General features: G+C 45.0%; 2 non-coding genes across 2 annotated transcripts; both read right to left on the reverse strand.

Moving 5' to 3' along the window:
* Nucleotides 1-4,564: 4,564 nt before the first annotated feature.
* On the reverse strand, nucleotides 4,565-4,646 carry trnas-aga (transfer RNA serine (anticodon AGA)). Its single transcript has one exon. It is a non-coding gene; the product is annotated as a tRNA-Ser (tRNA).
* Nucleotides 4,647-10,366: 5,720 nt separating this feature from the next.
* Nucleotides 10,367-10,438, reverse strand: trnaa-ugc (transfer RNA alanine (anticodon UGC)). Its single transcript has one exon. It is a non-coding gene; the product is annotated as a tRNA-Ala (tRNA).
* Between the last annotated feature and the right edge of the window lie 5,023 nt (nucleotides 10,439-15,461).

Here is a 15,461-nt window from a genome sequence, read left to right on the forward strand (position 1 = left end):
CACCAGTCGCCAATATATTTTCGATTCTCGTATCTTTCCTGCAATACCATGAGCTCTAGTTTTGTTTAGCAACCTTTTTGCATCACTTGACAAAGGCCTTTTGAAAATCCAAGTTAACAACACCCACTGACTCTCCTTTCTCTATCTCGACTGCTATTTCTCCAAAGAATTCCAACAGATCTGTGTGGCCAGATTTCTCTTTAAGAAAACCATGTTGGCCGGACTATTTTATCAGACGCCTGAAAGCATATCCTTACGAATGGACTACAGCATTTTCCCAACATAAAATCCATGCCAACCGGTCCGTAATATCTTGACTTTTGTAAACGTAAAAGTGTTTTTGCAATTTTCCTGTCGTCTGAACCATTCCAGAATCCAGTCATTCCTGAATAATCACTATTAACGCTTCCGTGATATCGTCACCCACTTCTTTCATAAACCCGCGGTGTAGTTCATCTGGTCCAGGTGACATCCGGAATTTCTAACATACTGCTGGTATCAACATAAAATGACAGACGCAAAAAGCGTAAGTTCCTCCGCTAGTTTTGTCCCCTATCCGATTGCCATCGTCTGAAGTTTACTCTTGTATTTTTAAACTTCCTACCTACCTGAAAAACGACTGTTTGTATCCTCTTTCCATCGGGCAGAAAGCCTGAAAGAACGTATCACAGGCTCATGGATAGTTTCAATCCCACTGTTTTATCTACTGAATCGGTTCTTAGTACGATAAGGTGTACGTTTGTCCTCACAAGTCACCTCGTTATGATGCTGCACCTTATTATTTACCTGCACTGTGTTTTCCCTGTCGCTGTTACACTTTATTCTGCACTCTGTTATTGCTTTACCTTGTGCGATCTCAACGCACTGTGTAATGATTTCATCTCCATGGACAGTATGAACGAGAAGGTTTTCACTGTATCTCGGTACATGTGTCTAAAATATAACAGTTTAAATTCCCATCGCGGCCGCAGTAGGGAGCCCCGGCCTCCGTTCAGCGCAGCGTTTCCCAGCTGCCAATGAAACACAACAGAAACAAATCTGCCGGATCACTGGCCGCCAGCCTGTCGGTTAACAGCCGGACGCGCTCACCGATGCGCCGCAGAGACAAGTTTTGTGGAAAGTAGGAATAAATGGTTCAATTCTGTGTTGTAGAACGTGACCGACAATCGCTGCTGGGCGGGACTCGGTTTTTCACAATCAACATGACCGGTTTGCATCAGAGAGTCAAACAGAAAATGTTGGAAATACACCGTAGTCAGGACTCGAAGCTGCGCGAGGAAATCCCAATGGTTTCAGGGTGCATCGCCGAACAATTCGGCCACGACTACACACTCCCACTGATTTCCCTTCTGGCATTTATCCATACGGAGGAAGTGCTGCGCCTGGCCGTTCACCTCCTCCCTCACAACATTCAGAGTCCCAAACAGTCCTTTCAGGTGAGGAAACACTTCAGCTGTGAGTTTCTCTGGGTCATATACTGTATCGGATGCTCCAATACGGCCTCATCTACAACTGCAAGACGCAAGATAGATTGGGGAAACATTTTGTGGAACAACTTTGCTCCGTCCGCAACGAGTAGGATTTCCCAATGGTCAACCATTTTAATTCCGCTGCGCATTCCCATTCTGACATGTTGGTCGTGGATTCCTCTACTGCCACGATGAAGCCACGCTCGGGATGGAGGAGCAACACTTCATATTCCATCTGGGTAGTCCTCAATCTGATGGAATGAACGTCGATTTTTCTAACCCGCTAATCTCTCCATTCTCCTCTTTTTGCTTTAATTTTCTGTTCCGGATTCCCTCTTGAGTCTTCACGTTTCCCCGCATGTTTACCGCCTCTCTCTAGTCAACCCGCCCCTCCAAACTGATCTCTGCCTTTCAACCCTTTTCCTTTTCCACCAATCACCGCCCAGCCTCTCAAATATTCCTCTTTACCCAGCATATCTAAGTTCCATCTTAACCTGGCTTCTCCTATGGCCCCCAGTTTTCAATACTGCACTGTCCCCAACATATCTACCTCTTGTTCTCAACTGGCTCCACCTATCACCTCCCAGTTTTCAATCTCCCCTTTCCCCTACATACGTACATTCTTTCATCAAATTGCTTCACTTATCACCTCCCAGTTTTCAATCTCCCCTTTCCCCAACATATCTACCCTCCTTCCTCACCTGTCACCTCCCAGTTTTCAATCTCCCCTTTCCCCAACATATCTACCCTCCTTCCTCACCTGTCACCTCCCAGTTTTCAATACTCCCCTTTTCCCATCATATCTACCCTCCTTCCTCACCTGTCACCTCCCAGTTTTCAAGCTCCTTTCCCCAACATATCTACCCTCCTTCCTCACCTGGCTTCACCTATCACTTTGTAGCGTGAACCCCTTCTCTTCCCCGACTCTCTTATTCTGACTTCTTCCCACTTCCTTTCCAGTACTGATGAAGGAACATGATTTTTTATTCCTCTCCATAGATGCTGACTGACCTGCTGAGATGCCCTAGTGTTTTGTGTGCGCTACTCTGATTCTTGTGCCAAAAGATACCCATCATTGATCGCCGCCCACCTGGTTTTTGATTCCTTCCCCCCCACCCCCCTCCTTTCATTGCCATAGACTGCTGTCCTGGGCATTCCCCACAGTTCTGTTGTTCATATAACATAGAAACAAAAGTCCCGATGATAACAATCACAGTCACTCACTTGGTCTCACCAGATCCGCGGCTTTTCTTCTGCCTGATCACGTTCGCCCACTTTGTCTGAAACTGAAAAATACCTTATTTTCTCTCTTTCCCAGTGGTGACGAATGGGGCTCCGCCTGAAACATTATCTGTTTCCCTTTCTACAAATGTGACCGACCCGTGAACTTCGCAGAGGAGCAGCAAGTCGCCGCTTTATTTAACTTGCACGTTGATGTGAACAAGAAGCGAAACGTCCCTGCTCCTGGGTTCACAAAACGACCCGGAGAGTCGCAGTGAGATCCGTGAGGCAGTACCAGCGACCGGCCACTGGAGGGAACCGAGGGTCCGGGTCCTGTGTAGCAGCGCAGAACACTTCAGAGTTCAAAGTAAATTCAGTATCAAAGCACAAATATGCTACTATTAGATGCATATTCTCGAGAGGATTCACAGTAAGTGAAAGAAACAAAATATAATCAATGAAAGAGTGCACACAAGACGGACAATCAATGCAGAAAACATAACAGACTGAAAGTACAAAAACGCAAAATAATAATCAAATAAAGTTAACTAATGGAGCAGCAACCCTCCATGGAAAACATCCCCATAATCTGAGCAGACAGGGTGTGAAGAAGGAGACGTGGAACGCTTGGGTCAGAGTTGGAGACATCTTCCCAGAAACAGAGGGGTTCGTTGTGGCATTACAGGGCCAGGTGTTTAACACAAAAATGTTACAAATCCATAATAAAAGCCTAACAAATTAAAGTCGATAATTGCAGAAAATGACAAGAGACACCAGAAACAATCCAACACATTACAGGATGGAGCAACAGTTTAACTCAATCTGATTGCTTACACAGGGACAGTCAATTGACAAACATCACTGCTTTAAAATGCAAACTCAGAAACCTTACTATAAGTACAACCCTGTTCTAGATTAGGGTCAGAGTCGTACAATTATTTTATGACTGATCCATTACAGGACAATCCATAATAACCGTCTGCATATATAATATTACTGGATTAAAAGGCAATAACAACGTACATAATCGATATAGCCATTGCAAGCACACATAACCTACAACAATTAACAAGTGAAAAGCACCAGAACTATACTGAATTGAAAGAAGAAACTGAAAGACGATCGAGCATGAACAGGGTATATATTGTCCCAATGGTAATATCAACAACTATCATCTCAAAGTCACTACACAATAGCATTAAATAGTTAGGCCAGCAAAGCAATATTTCTGTAAATCTGCTGAAAACCACTGTACTATACACCAGTAGAATGGCCCGAAGTCCGGAGTTATTGAAGAATGAGTGTGCTTCAGCACCCCCGTACTTCAGGCTAACGTGAGCTGAGAAAGTAATAACAACAACAACAAAGCAAAAATGTCTCTAGCACGAAATGTCCAGTTTGAAAGTGAGTTGTGGAAACAGTCAGTGTTGGTGTGAGTGAAGTTCAGTGAATTGATCCTTCTGGTTCAAGTGGCGATAACATAAATTTAAACATGAAATACACTGGTGCACTGAAAGAGTTTCTGTTGGTTTGATCGTCCATGTACAATATATTAAGTTTATGTCAACATCAATGTAAGCAAGACAGGTCGTGGTAGTGTTCTGTTCTCTATATGTGGGTTTTTAATGACTGTATTAGGAACACACGGAGCGTACAGCGAAGGCCACTGGATCAACAGCGTCCCTGAATAGTCTGGAACCACCAGCATTTCGGATACAGTGCCGAACGCGCTGATGGATTGCGTCGTAGAGCCCACCTGAATAAAAGCGGAACTTCAGGTGCACTTCTGGTTTTGGAGGCGGCGAACACAGATCGGTGTTTCGACTGGCTTTTTACAATCTGCATCCGTGAGAGGAATCAAGGCGATACATACACGTAGTCGGCAGGATTCGAACCTGCGCGGGGAAACCCCAATGGATTTCTAGTCCATCGCCTTAACCACTCGGCCACGACTACAAGTTCTTCACAGCTGGATTCAAATCCCGGAGTCAGATAAACAGGGTTGATCCTGAACTAAAAGCGGGGATTGCTGGAAATATTCAGCAGATCTGTTAGCGTCTGAGAAAAGAGAAACCGAATTCACGTTCAGCTCCATGACCTTTCACCAGGAAATCAGTGCACTGAATTGGATGGAGTCTCAGTCAGAGCAGGATCGGAAGATGTAGAATTCTTCTGCGGGGATTAAGAAACTCCTCGGCTAAAACGACCCTGATGGGAGTATTTTATAGGCTTTCGGATTGTAGCCACGGATCTGGTCTACAATTTACAGCGGGAGACAGAAAAAAACATGTAAGAAAGGTCAGATTACGTCAGAGGGAGTATTTCAAAAAGCATATAGATGGAAAATCAAGTTGATGAATGCGTGAAATGCCTCCGAGATATCTGTTTGGTTGAGCCTACTGGGGAATAAACAATTCAGCACTGGGTGTTGTGTTGTGTATTGTTTGGACTACGTTGTTTTTAAAGTTGCCTCTAACTTGACTGCAGTCTGGACAGCTGTTGTGAACAAGCCAAGGTAGATAATCCATCAATGGATTAAACACACAGTAGTAATTAAAGCACGCTGCTGTTCAGAAGCGATTGGTGTTTGAATTCTGCTAATGAGTGGCCTCAGAATGGTCGAAGGCTCCACTGAAGGTTGCATGTAGGACGAAGTGTGTAAAGGAAATGAGGCTAATGTATGTTGGTATTTGCTTGGTGTGGTGAATAATACTCATCGCATTGATACTTCAAGCATATCTGACAAGGGAACTCCAAGTTGCAATTCTTTTTGGTTTTTAATGTTTTAAAAAAGTTATTAAACTATGGGCTCTGTTATCCAAGACTATTAAATATTATGTGGGTTTAGCTAATGACGTTTTGCAGAATCCATCCCTTTTGGAATAAAGTTTGGAACTGAGGTTTAAATGGATATGTTTTACTTCCCATGTTATTATTGCTTTGCTCTTTGTTCTGATGGTTACACAAGGTATTTCCCCCGGTGTTGTTGTTTTTTCTTTAAGGCTAATTTTAATAAGTTCAGTGTTTGAAAAGCACATGCCATTCTAAATTTTTTTTGTTGATCGTTTAATTTCTTATAGCTATGTTCTATTTTAAAATTATTAATTCCTGTTAAATTCCTTGATATATGGTATGAAATTAGTTACGTTATCATGTTTCTTCACGCTTTTGTTATGACATTTTTAAATCCTTATCGGTATTTTTTGATATAGTCATGAATTCTGCTGTTCCTTTTGTGCTATATTCACTGAGACAAAGAGTAATGTGATCCCCACAATTTTCCGTGGATGAAAAAGGAGGAGATGTTGGCCACGGAAGATTTCAAATATGTAACATAACATAGAACTCGAATGGCTCAAGGACAGTGGAAGCAGACAGAACAAGTGTCTTTGTACCAGCCATGTACTTGGAAGTGAACATGTAATTTTGTGGAACCGTTTTACATCTTCCATTTTATGAGATGAAAATTTTGGTTGTTTTAAAAGTAAACACAACGTTGCTTCAGGTAAATTGCGGGTTAAGAAATCTTTTCCAAATTAGAAGTTATTGTGAAGTGTTTTTGATATAATATAACATGCAAATGTGTGAATGTTGGGGTCAATCCCTGCCTGGAGTGATTGAAACTGTCACAATGGCGGGGAGAGGGGGGCGGTTGGCGTAGATGGTGGACCCAACAGGAAGACACAGACACTGAAGTACAAGGAGCAGGACTTCACTAGGGCAGGGACGTGACAGGATGCAAACGAGCACGAACGAGAACACAGACTTGGGTTAGGACATGGCCAAGACAGGGAACCCGGACAAGGAACTAAGCACTAGGAGCCTAGCCTTGGGCTCTGAGCCAGAGACTGGACAAAGAGCCAGAACCTGAGTCTGGACTAGGGCTCGGGCCCTAGAACCAGGCAAGGACAGGACGTGGCTGGGGTCTAGAGTCTTGGGGCTTGAGGCTGGGGTCTTGGACTTGGCTCTTGAAGCCTGCAGGCTGGGGTCTTGGCTCTTGGTTCTTGAGGCCTGCAGAGGCTGATAACTCGAAGGCTGAAACTCGGAGACAGACTGCGAACTGTACATAAACATAGAGCCGGGATTTATACTTCGAAAAGCCGGGACTCATCTTTAACACGACACAAACATGAGACAGGACAGTACATAGACAGAGAGCCAGGACTTATCCTTAGACAAGCCAGAACTCAACTTCATCTGCACACCAAGGTGGGACACGTCCATCTGTCGGGTAACGGCAGAACGGCCGGACTTACCCAACAGAGGCAAAGACAAGGCAAGACAAGACAGGACCCCATGCAGGGCAACGGCAGAACTGCCTGACTTACCCCACGGAGGCGTGGACAAGACAAGAGAGATCTCCCCGCAGGCAACGGAAGAAACGGCTTGACTTACCCCCACGGAGGCAAGGACAAGAAGAAATAAACACCAAAGAACTACAGAAAGTGCCACCTCTGCATCGGGGTTGCTCCGAGTCGCAGTTCGGCCAGCAACCTCAGCTGGCTACAGAAACAACCGGATCATAGCTCGGAGTGGCTGGCAGCCACTCAGCTGGCCCTGGAAACAGCCGAATCCATACCGCAAAGACAGCTCCGACTACCGACAGCAAGCCTCCATGAAGAGATGGTTCTCCAACGCGACCTTAAGATGGGAAGTGGCCGCTCGAGCCTTCCACAGGCAGGTTGCTCCCAGGGGATCATGACAAGACAAACCAGCAGCCCGCACTCAACCCCAAGGCCACTTATATTCCAAGCCACAAGATGGGAAACAGGTGCCTATGATTAACTCAATCAAAACAAGGGACATTTGGAAGACCGGGAGTCCTGAGTCCACGGACTGGACTGTGAACCGGAATGCAGACTTCACGGAGCGGACCATGACACAAACTGGTTCCTGAAGGGAACAAAGAGCCATAAATTACTGATTGACGCTTGCTGGGAAGAGGGCAATTAATGGTTGCTGACCTGGAGCAGAGTCAACAAACAGGAGAATTCAAACCAATCAGATGGCCTACAGTCAATGACACTGGAATGGGATAACTGAACTGGAAAATATGAATATAAAAGTGGAAACTTCGAATGTGCTAGCAGCAATAACTCTTTCTAGAAACCCACCATCGCAAGGAAGAACTCCCAAGTCGGTGACTGAGAGAAGAAAGGATGGATCACTTGGCTAACTGAGATGCCCTAGTTTGGTGATATAGATGAGAAAATTAGTCTGAGTGAGTATTGGTATAGCGGGAACAGCAGAATTCCTGTTCTAAGTTGTTGGCCCGGTGTCGACACAGTTACGTTGTTGTTTATGCAGAGACAATGAAGTGCGAGTTTTGATTACCGTATTTACAGAGTGAATTTCCTAACCTAGTTTGATAGGACTATCGATGGACAGGAACGAAAATACTCTTCCAGATGCACTTCAAAAATTCCATTTCTTATCTTGCCTAAAAAATGATCTGGTTAATTTTGGAGAAGTTGAAATGTCTGATTGCTGTAATCCTATCTACAAAATGACATTTCTGTGTGATTTGCCAGCAGATCTGCTCCTCAGAATTTTACCAGCTATGGAGAGAATTACAGTATAATCCCAGCAATGTGGTTGTTGGTGGTTATTTTATTTATTCCTAAACTCAACTCATACTTACATATTCATCGGCTTTTCTAAAGAACATGAACAATCAGAATTTTCTTTCCCATTTGCTGATGCGTGAGGCCGGCGCCATTTGCAGGAATAAAACCTGCTGCAGAGTGAGGATTGATCCGACAGAGAGCAGCTCGGGATCTGGTGGAATCACATGGCGCATGGGAGCCGCTTCGCTACTCGAAACTCCCGCAACATGGAGCGACAGTGGTATAGGGATGAGCACAGCTGCCTTTCAAGCAGCTCACCCGGGTTCGATTCCCGGCGATCGCCGTGAGTTGTACCTGTTTTTCAGCACTTGTCACATAAACGCCTCGGTCTGGAATCACTCAGCCACATCACTTCCTTCTCTATGAAATGACATTTCTGCCCGTCGTTCTTCTGCCATTTTAGACCAGTTTTTCTCTTCCCTATTTGTCTTACCGTCATCGTATATTGGGGTCGCCCTATCAGAGATGTCCCCCGTTTCACTTCCCACCCATCGTCTCACCTTCTTTGACACAGAAAACTATCTTCTTCTCTCATCATTTCTAATTAAGTGTCAAGATCAGAAAGCGTAATCCCGTTTCATCACTCACAAATGTTTCTTGAGGTGATGAGTGTTTCCAGTATTTTCTGTTCAATCTGTTCAATACCAGACACAGCTTCATGAAGCGGAGAACCGGATGTGTTGGACAAACGCTGAGCACAACAGCAATTGTCGTTTTACCCGCGACGTTCTCAACAAATCTCAGAAAGTGATGAAGTGAGTGGACGGAAATTTCAGTTAGAAGTACAAGTTTTTCTTTTTAAGTTAAATGTGTGTTGTGTACACAGGTGACGTGACGGCGATTTGCGGTAAAAAAAAATCTGTTGAAGAATAGCAGACGGTGGTTTCGATGTGTCGGCCTCTGCATAACGGGCCCAGCACATTCCCGCTGCGCTATACTGCTGATAGGTAAATATCTCTGTTCTTCTCCTGTCTTTCTATTTGTTAATTTTGACGCTTTCCCCCGATTATCTATTGTTTTGTTTGTTGGATTATTTTCCCTGTCTAATTTCTCTCGTGTCTCTCTCACGCTTTTACCTTCCTCCCCGTCCTCCTTTCCCTGTTCATCACTTCCTGCCCCATCCGGTTATTATCCGGTCTCTGTGCTCCGACCCAGCCGGATATCTCGTCCCCGACATTTCAGCAACGGATCTGATTTTCATTATCATTCTGGCCCTATTCCTACGGCCCTGCAGTCAGACACGCTGGTTATCTCCCTCTGTGTCTCCTTGCCTTCCTTCTCTCTGTCAGCGGGCTGTTATTTAGGCTATAAACACAGGTGCTGGAAATCCCAAGCACAGAATGCCGGAGCAAATCACCAGATCAGACAGCATCTCTGGGGAGCAGTAAACAGTCGATGTTTCGTGCGAGATGCCGCCTGGCCCGCTGAATTTCTCCTCCATTTGTGGATGCTATTTCGGTCAGTCTCCGACATAACGAGCAGCGACCGCAGTCTGAGGTGCAGCGGAGAATACACCCACACTCCGGGATTTATTTTGTCCAATCCCGAGTCTCGTTCACCTCCCCATCCGTCCATATGATCGAATGAAGATCAGAATTCCGTCAGTTTTCAATAGTCCGCAAATCACTGGGTCTGAATGTGAAAGTGAGCTGCTGTCAGCAGTCCTCTCTCTCCTCTGTAGAGTCCTGCCGTCGGATGTCTTGCGATTCTCGTACCAGACGGTTTAGCAACTGGTTAGAGCTCGCTCAATAATGCTCCTGTGAAATAAAAACAGATTGAAGAGGGGTTGGGGAGGTCTCACTGAAGCCAGGAAGTGGACACACCGGTGCGCTTTCTTGCTGTTCTTTGTGGCGTTCAGAGGGCGGGTTTGGTGGTCCACTCTCTCTCTCTCTGGAGGAGCCGTTTATTTGCAGTAATGAGCGGTCCCCTGGGCGAATGAATCATCTCCTTAGTCTTGTCCACGTTGAGACTCAACGCATCATTGTGCGACTGCAAACCTGACGATTGGGTTTGAGTTTTGCAATGTTCAAAATTCAATGCTCACCAGCGTGGAGATGCCGGGGATCGAACCCGGGACCTCATACATGCAAAGCATGCGCTCTTCCACTGAGCTACATCCCCACTTAAAATGCAGAAGTGTTCAGGTCCAAACCTTCCTGCATATCACAATTGAGCAGTGCGACACAGATAATGTCTGATGGCCACGGTCATTCGGCGCCGAGTCTGCTGCACCATCCAGTGCGATCATACTTAATCCTTGCTCAGTTCTCTTCTTAAACACCATGATAATTTTTGTGGAAGGAAACCAATTAGACTCCAGCAGAATGATCACGAAAAAGGAAACACATACCACATTCTGAAGGATAATTTCAATCTCGCTGTTCTGTCTATTGAATGGTTTCCTTGTGAAAAAAGATGGACGCTTGACCTCACAATCTACCCCGTTATGACACTTCACCTTATTGTTTACCCGCACTGTGCTTTCTCTGTCGCTGTTGCACTTTATTCTGCATTTTATTATTTATTTTCCTTGTTCTCTCTCAAGGAACTGTGTAATGATATGATGTCTATGAATAGTATGAAAGAGAAGCCTTTGTCACATATTGTATCTAGGTACGGCAGCAGAAAGGGAGCACGGACACTAAACACGGGGACAAAAAGAGACAGTTCCGAACTCAACGATAGATAGTTTCTTCCCTTGGCGCGGCAATGCTCCGGTCTCACTCCAGCGGTTGAACTTGATGGGGATACTGACGAGGATGCAGGCGACGGTTTCAGGCAGGAAAGGAACGGAACAGTCCAGCAAACAATCCCTGGTTTGCAGAGGTATTTATGTGCCAGACCAAAATGAGAATCGCCCCTGCTATTTCTGCACTAACCTTCAACAAGGACAAAGAGATACCTTACGAGGCCATGAAGTATTTACACCCCAATTTGCCCCCTCTTTTGCAATCAGAGTATTGCCCATAACCTCACTAATGTTTTACCTTAGTTATATAGATCGTGCGTCCGTTTCCTGAGAAAATTAAAGTAAAACAATATTCTTTTAAGTTCTCCCTAATCTCCTTTGGTTCCATTTACAGATGACCACGCTGACCATCGTGAAGGCCAATGTTGTTTCCTCGCTATCCTTTTGCTCTTAATATATCTGTAGAATCCCTTGGGATTCTCCTTCCAGTTGTCTGCCAAAGCAAACTTATACTTTCCTTTCCTCTCCTAATTTTCCCTTTAAGTGTTGTTTGCATTCTTTTCATGATTAAAGCATCATGCGTCTCTCGTCCCTGGTCTATCAAGGTGCACACTCGTGCCCCAGTCTATCGAAGAGGGAGAAATCCTCAAAACTGTCAAAATATGTAAGCACATCATTCTCATTCCACCGCTGGCTATTGATGTCACTTTCTGCAGAAAGAAGGAGCAAGTCGTTGTTCTCCATGGCCAGAGACACCGTATCTGTATCTGCATCACACAACCGAGTTAATCATGAGGCGATACATTCCCCAGTCTTTTGAACAATTTTGTTCCGCGTATCCACCTATTCCTCGCCTCGGCGCCCCAGTCACTTTGTGTCGTCCCGTCGCCTCCCATAACTGAACAGGCTGACGCGCTTGGGAAGCGGATTCATCTGTGCCGGATGGACTTCATTGCAGAGATATGAAAGAGGTAGCTGAACAGATGGTGCATCTTTTCAAGAATCACTAGATTCAGAAATGTTTCCGGAAAGTGGAAAATTGAAACTCTCTCTCCACCTTTCGAAGAACGGAAGGGGGCAACAACCATATGGCCTGATTTCAGTGTTTAACATGATGTTGGAGTCCATTATTAAGCATTATTTTACAAATAAATTATTTTCTTGTCAACTGATTTTTCAATAAGGAGAAAATTCAGACATTAGGTACAAATGAAGTTAGGTGTCCTTGTGCAGGATTCCCCAAATGCTGACTTGCAGCTTGAGTTGGGAGTAAGGAGGTAAATACAATGTTCGCATTCAGTTTGAGAGGACACAGGTACAGTGTAATCTCATTTTAGAAAGGCAGGGACGAGTCACGATCACGTGATGCGTGGATTTATTCAAGAGGTAACAAGTAGGCATGGTGCAGGGTTTATCAGTAAATTTGAGTATGTTTCACAAAACAGGCAGGTCAAAAACATTTATACACATTAGTCTCTGTACAGTGTGAGAGTGTGGGTTTCATTTCGTACCTGTCAATCTCTGGTGTAGGTGAGACTGGGGGTTCATTCTGTACCTGTCAGTCTCTGGTGCATATGAGACTGGGGGTTCATTCTGTACCTGTCAGTCTCTGGTACAGTGTGAGTGTGTGGGGTTCATTCTGTACCTGTCAGTCTCTGGTACAGTGTGAGAATGTGGAGTTCATTTTGAACCCGTCAGTCTCTGGTACAGTGTGGGAGTGTGGGGTTCATTCTGTACCTGTCAGTCTCTGGTACAATGCGAGTGTGGGCTTCACTCTGTACCTCTCACTGTCTGGTACAGTGTTAGAGTGTGGGGTTCATTCTGTACCTGTCAGTCTCTGGTACAGTGTGAGTGTGTGGGGTTCATTCTGTACCTGTCAGTCTCTGGTACAGTGTGAGGGTGTGGGGTTCATTCTGTACTTGTCAGTCTCTGGTACAGTGTGAGAGTGTGGGCTTCATTCTGTATCCATCAATCTCTGGCACAAACTGAGAGCGTGGGGTTCAATCTATAACTGTCAGTTCCTGGTATAGTGCAGAGGTTTAGTGCACAGTTTACCTCGAAGTAATGTTAATTCAGTTTCACTACTGCAGTTGATAAATTTGTTTAAATCTTCTTTGAACAATTGAACACAATGATCCGCATGAATACAGTATCTCAGAATCAATGCTATCAGTCAATAACAGCATCAGACACAGGAGCAGTGTTATGTGACTGGGCCCATGGAGTCTGCTCCTCCATTCGATCGTGGCTGATTTATTATCCCTCCCAACCCTGTTCTCCTGCCGTCTTCCCATAATGTGTGACACTCTCAATATTTAAGAACTTACCTGCGTCCGCTTTAAATAGACCGAGTAACTTTACCACCAGAGCCGTCTGTTTTTAATATACAAATTACTTGGCTTCCTCAGCAATGAATGCCACAGATTCCTGTCTTCTATTTCCGGAAATAATGCATTCCGTTCGGTGCAGTCCTCTGCCACAATCCTGTCCCAGAGAATAAAGCTGTGGGTCTGCGCCGATCTTTTCACCTCCTGCCCAACAATGTGAAACAGCATCCGCATCTCACCAAATGGATTCATCTCCCTAAGGTACAAAGTTGAAAGATTAAACGAAATTTATTACCGAAGTATATACTCGTAACCACATGAGCATCCACTGTAAATACAATAAAACACAATAGAATCAATGAAAGGCCGCACTCAGAAAGACAGCAAACGAGCAATGTGCAAAAGACTATAAACTATGCAAATACAATAAAGAACAAACGAAATATTAATAATAAATAAATAATCAATAAATGTCGAGAACATGAACAGACTTGAAAGTGAGTTTATGGGTTGTGGGTACTGTTCAGTGTTGGGTGGATGAAGCTATCCATTCTTCTTCAGGAGTCTGATGGTTGCGGGGTGATGGATCTGTTGATGTGTTACCTCCTTCCTGGTGGAGCTGTGTGAAGAGAGTATGATCTGCATGGCCGCGGCCCTCTGTTCCGTGTAGATGCGCTCAGCGGTGGGGAGGGGCATAACTGTGCTGGACTGGGCTCTACCCATTACGCTTTCTGGGCTTTTCCATACAAGGACACTGGCGGTTCCATGTCAGGTCCTCTTGCCACCAGTCAATATACTCTCCGCCACACATCTGTTGAAGTCTGTCAAATGTTTAGATGACATGCAGAGCACTGCCGTGCCTTCTTTGTAACAGGAGGTATGTGCCGGGCCCAGGAGAGAGAATCTGAAATGATAACACTGAGGAAGTTATATTTCCCCCTTCATCCTTCCCTCGCTGCTGCTCCCTCGTCCCTCACCATCCGCATTGCGCTCTCACTTGGCTTTTGGCATAGATTCCCTTCTCACTTCTTTCATTTAATTTCGTGAGCTGAGTTTGTCAACTCACTCCTATAACGCTGCTTCAGTGACAGCTCAACTACCTAAAAAAAGTTCCACTGCTTCTTACGTTGTTGTCTTCCGCAGCACCGTGTCTTCAAAGGCATAACACGCTGCCAGGAGGTTATGACCGTCGCGTATTTATTGATGTCCGCATGCAACGAATATTTAGACAGGTCCTCTGAGGTATTTCCAGACCTGTTTTTATTTTATATCGCTCTGTTTTGTCACATTTAGACTTTCAGTTTTCCAGCGTAAATGTGCGTGCGTGTGTGTGTGTGTTTGTCTCTGTGTGTGTTGTTTGTGTGGGTGTGAGATTCACCAGCAGATATAATTTCAATTTAATATTTGGGAACTCATTCCCAGACCAGAGAAACAACTCATATCAAGAGTCTGCCTCTGGGAGGGAAAGGGTCAGTTTCGTAAATCAAAAAAGATACTTTAATTACATTTTCTGTGGCTGGTTTTGGTATGTGTTAATAGCTTTTATTGAATTAATCAATCCGAATTTTATTTTTACAACATAAGAACATTTCTCAGAATATCTACTTAAAAAGCAGAGAAGAGGGCTGCACGACGCAGCACGCAGTGGCCACTCCGGAATGAATATCTGTAATCTGTCAAGTAGGGTGCCGTGCACAATTCTGATTTGATGGAGGCGGACGTGAGAAACACAGAGGAACATCTGGTGAAACTTCTGACATGTCTGTTTCGCTGCCGCTCGACTGTGCGATCCAGAATCTCCAGAGGGGAAGGCCCCGAATCCTCAGCGTTGCCTGTTGCTTGGCGGCTGGGGCCAGCGTCGAAGCTCTCGGCAGAGATGGTGCCCGGTGCTCGGTGTCGGAGGCTCGAAGTTTTTGGACGGACTCAGAATCGGCTGTAATCGAATGCTTCCAGGATGCTGCATCGGCAAGATTGCGGCGCTGGAGGTTCATGGCAGGTAGAGATTTTCATCCTTCTACCATCTGCGTGACATGATGGGGCTATCGGGACTCTGAGACATTTTTTTTTACCGTGCCCATGGCCTGCTCTGTATCAAATTACTGTATTGCTTTGCACTGTTGTAACTATA

This window comes from Mobula birostris, chromosome 28 (assembly GCF_030028105.1).
Source record: "Mobula birostris isolate sMobBir1 chromosome 28, sMobBir1.hap1, whole genome shotgun sequence".
NCBI classification, from domain to species: domain Eukaryota; kingdom Metazoa; phylum Chordata; class Chondrichthyes; order Myliobatiformes; family Myliobatidae; genus Mobula; species Mobula birostris.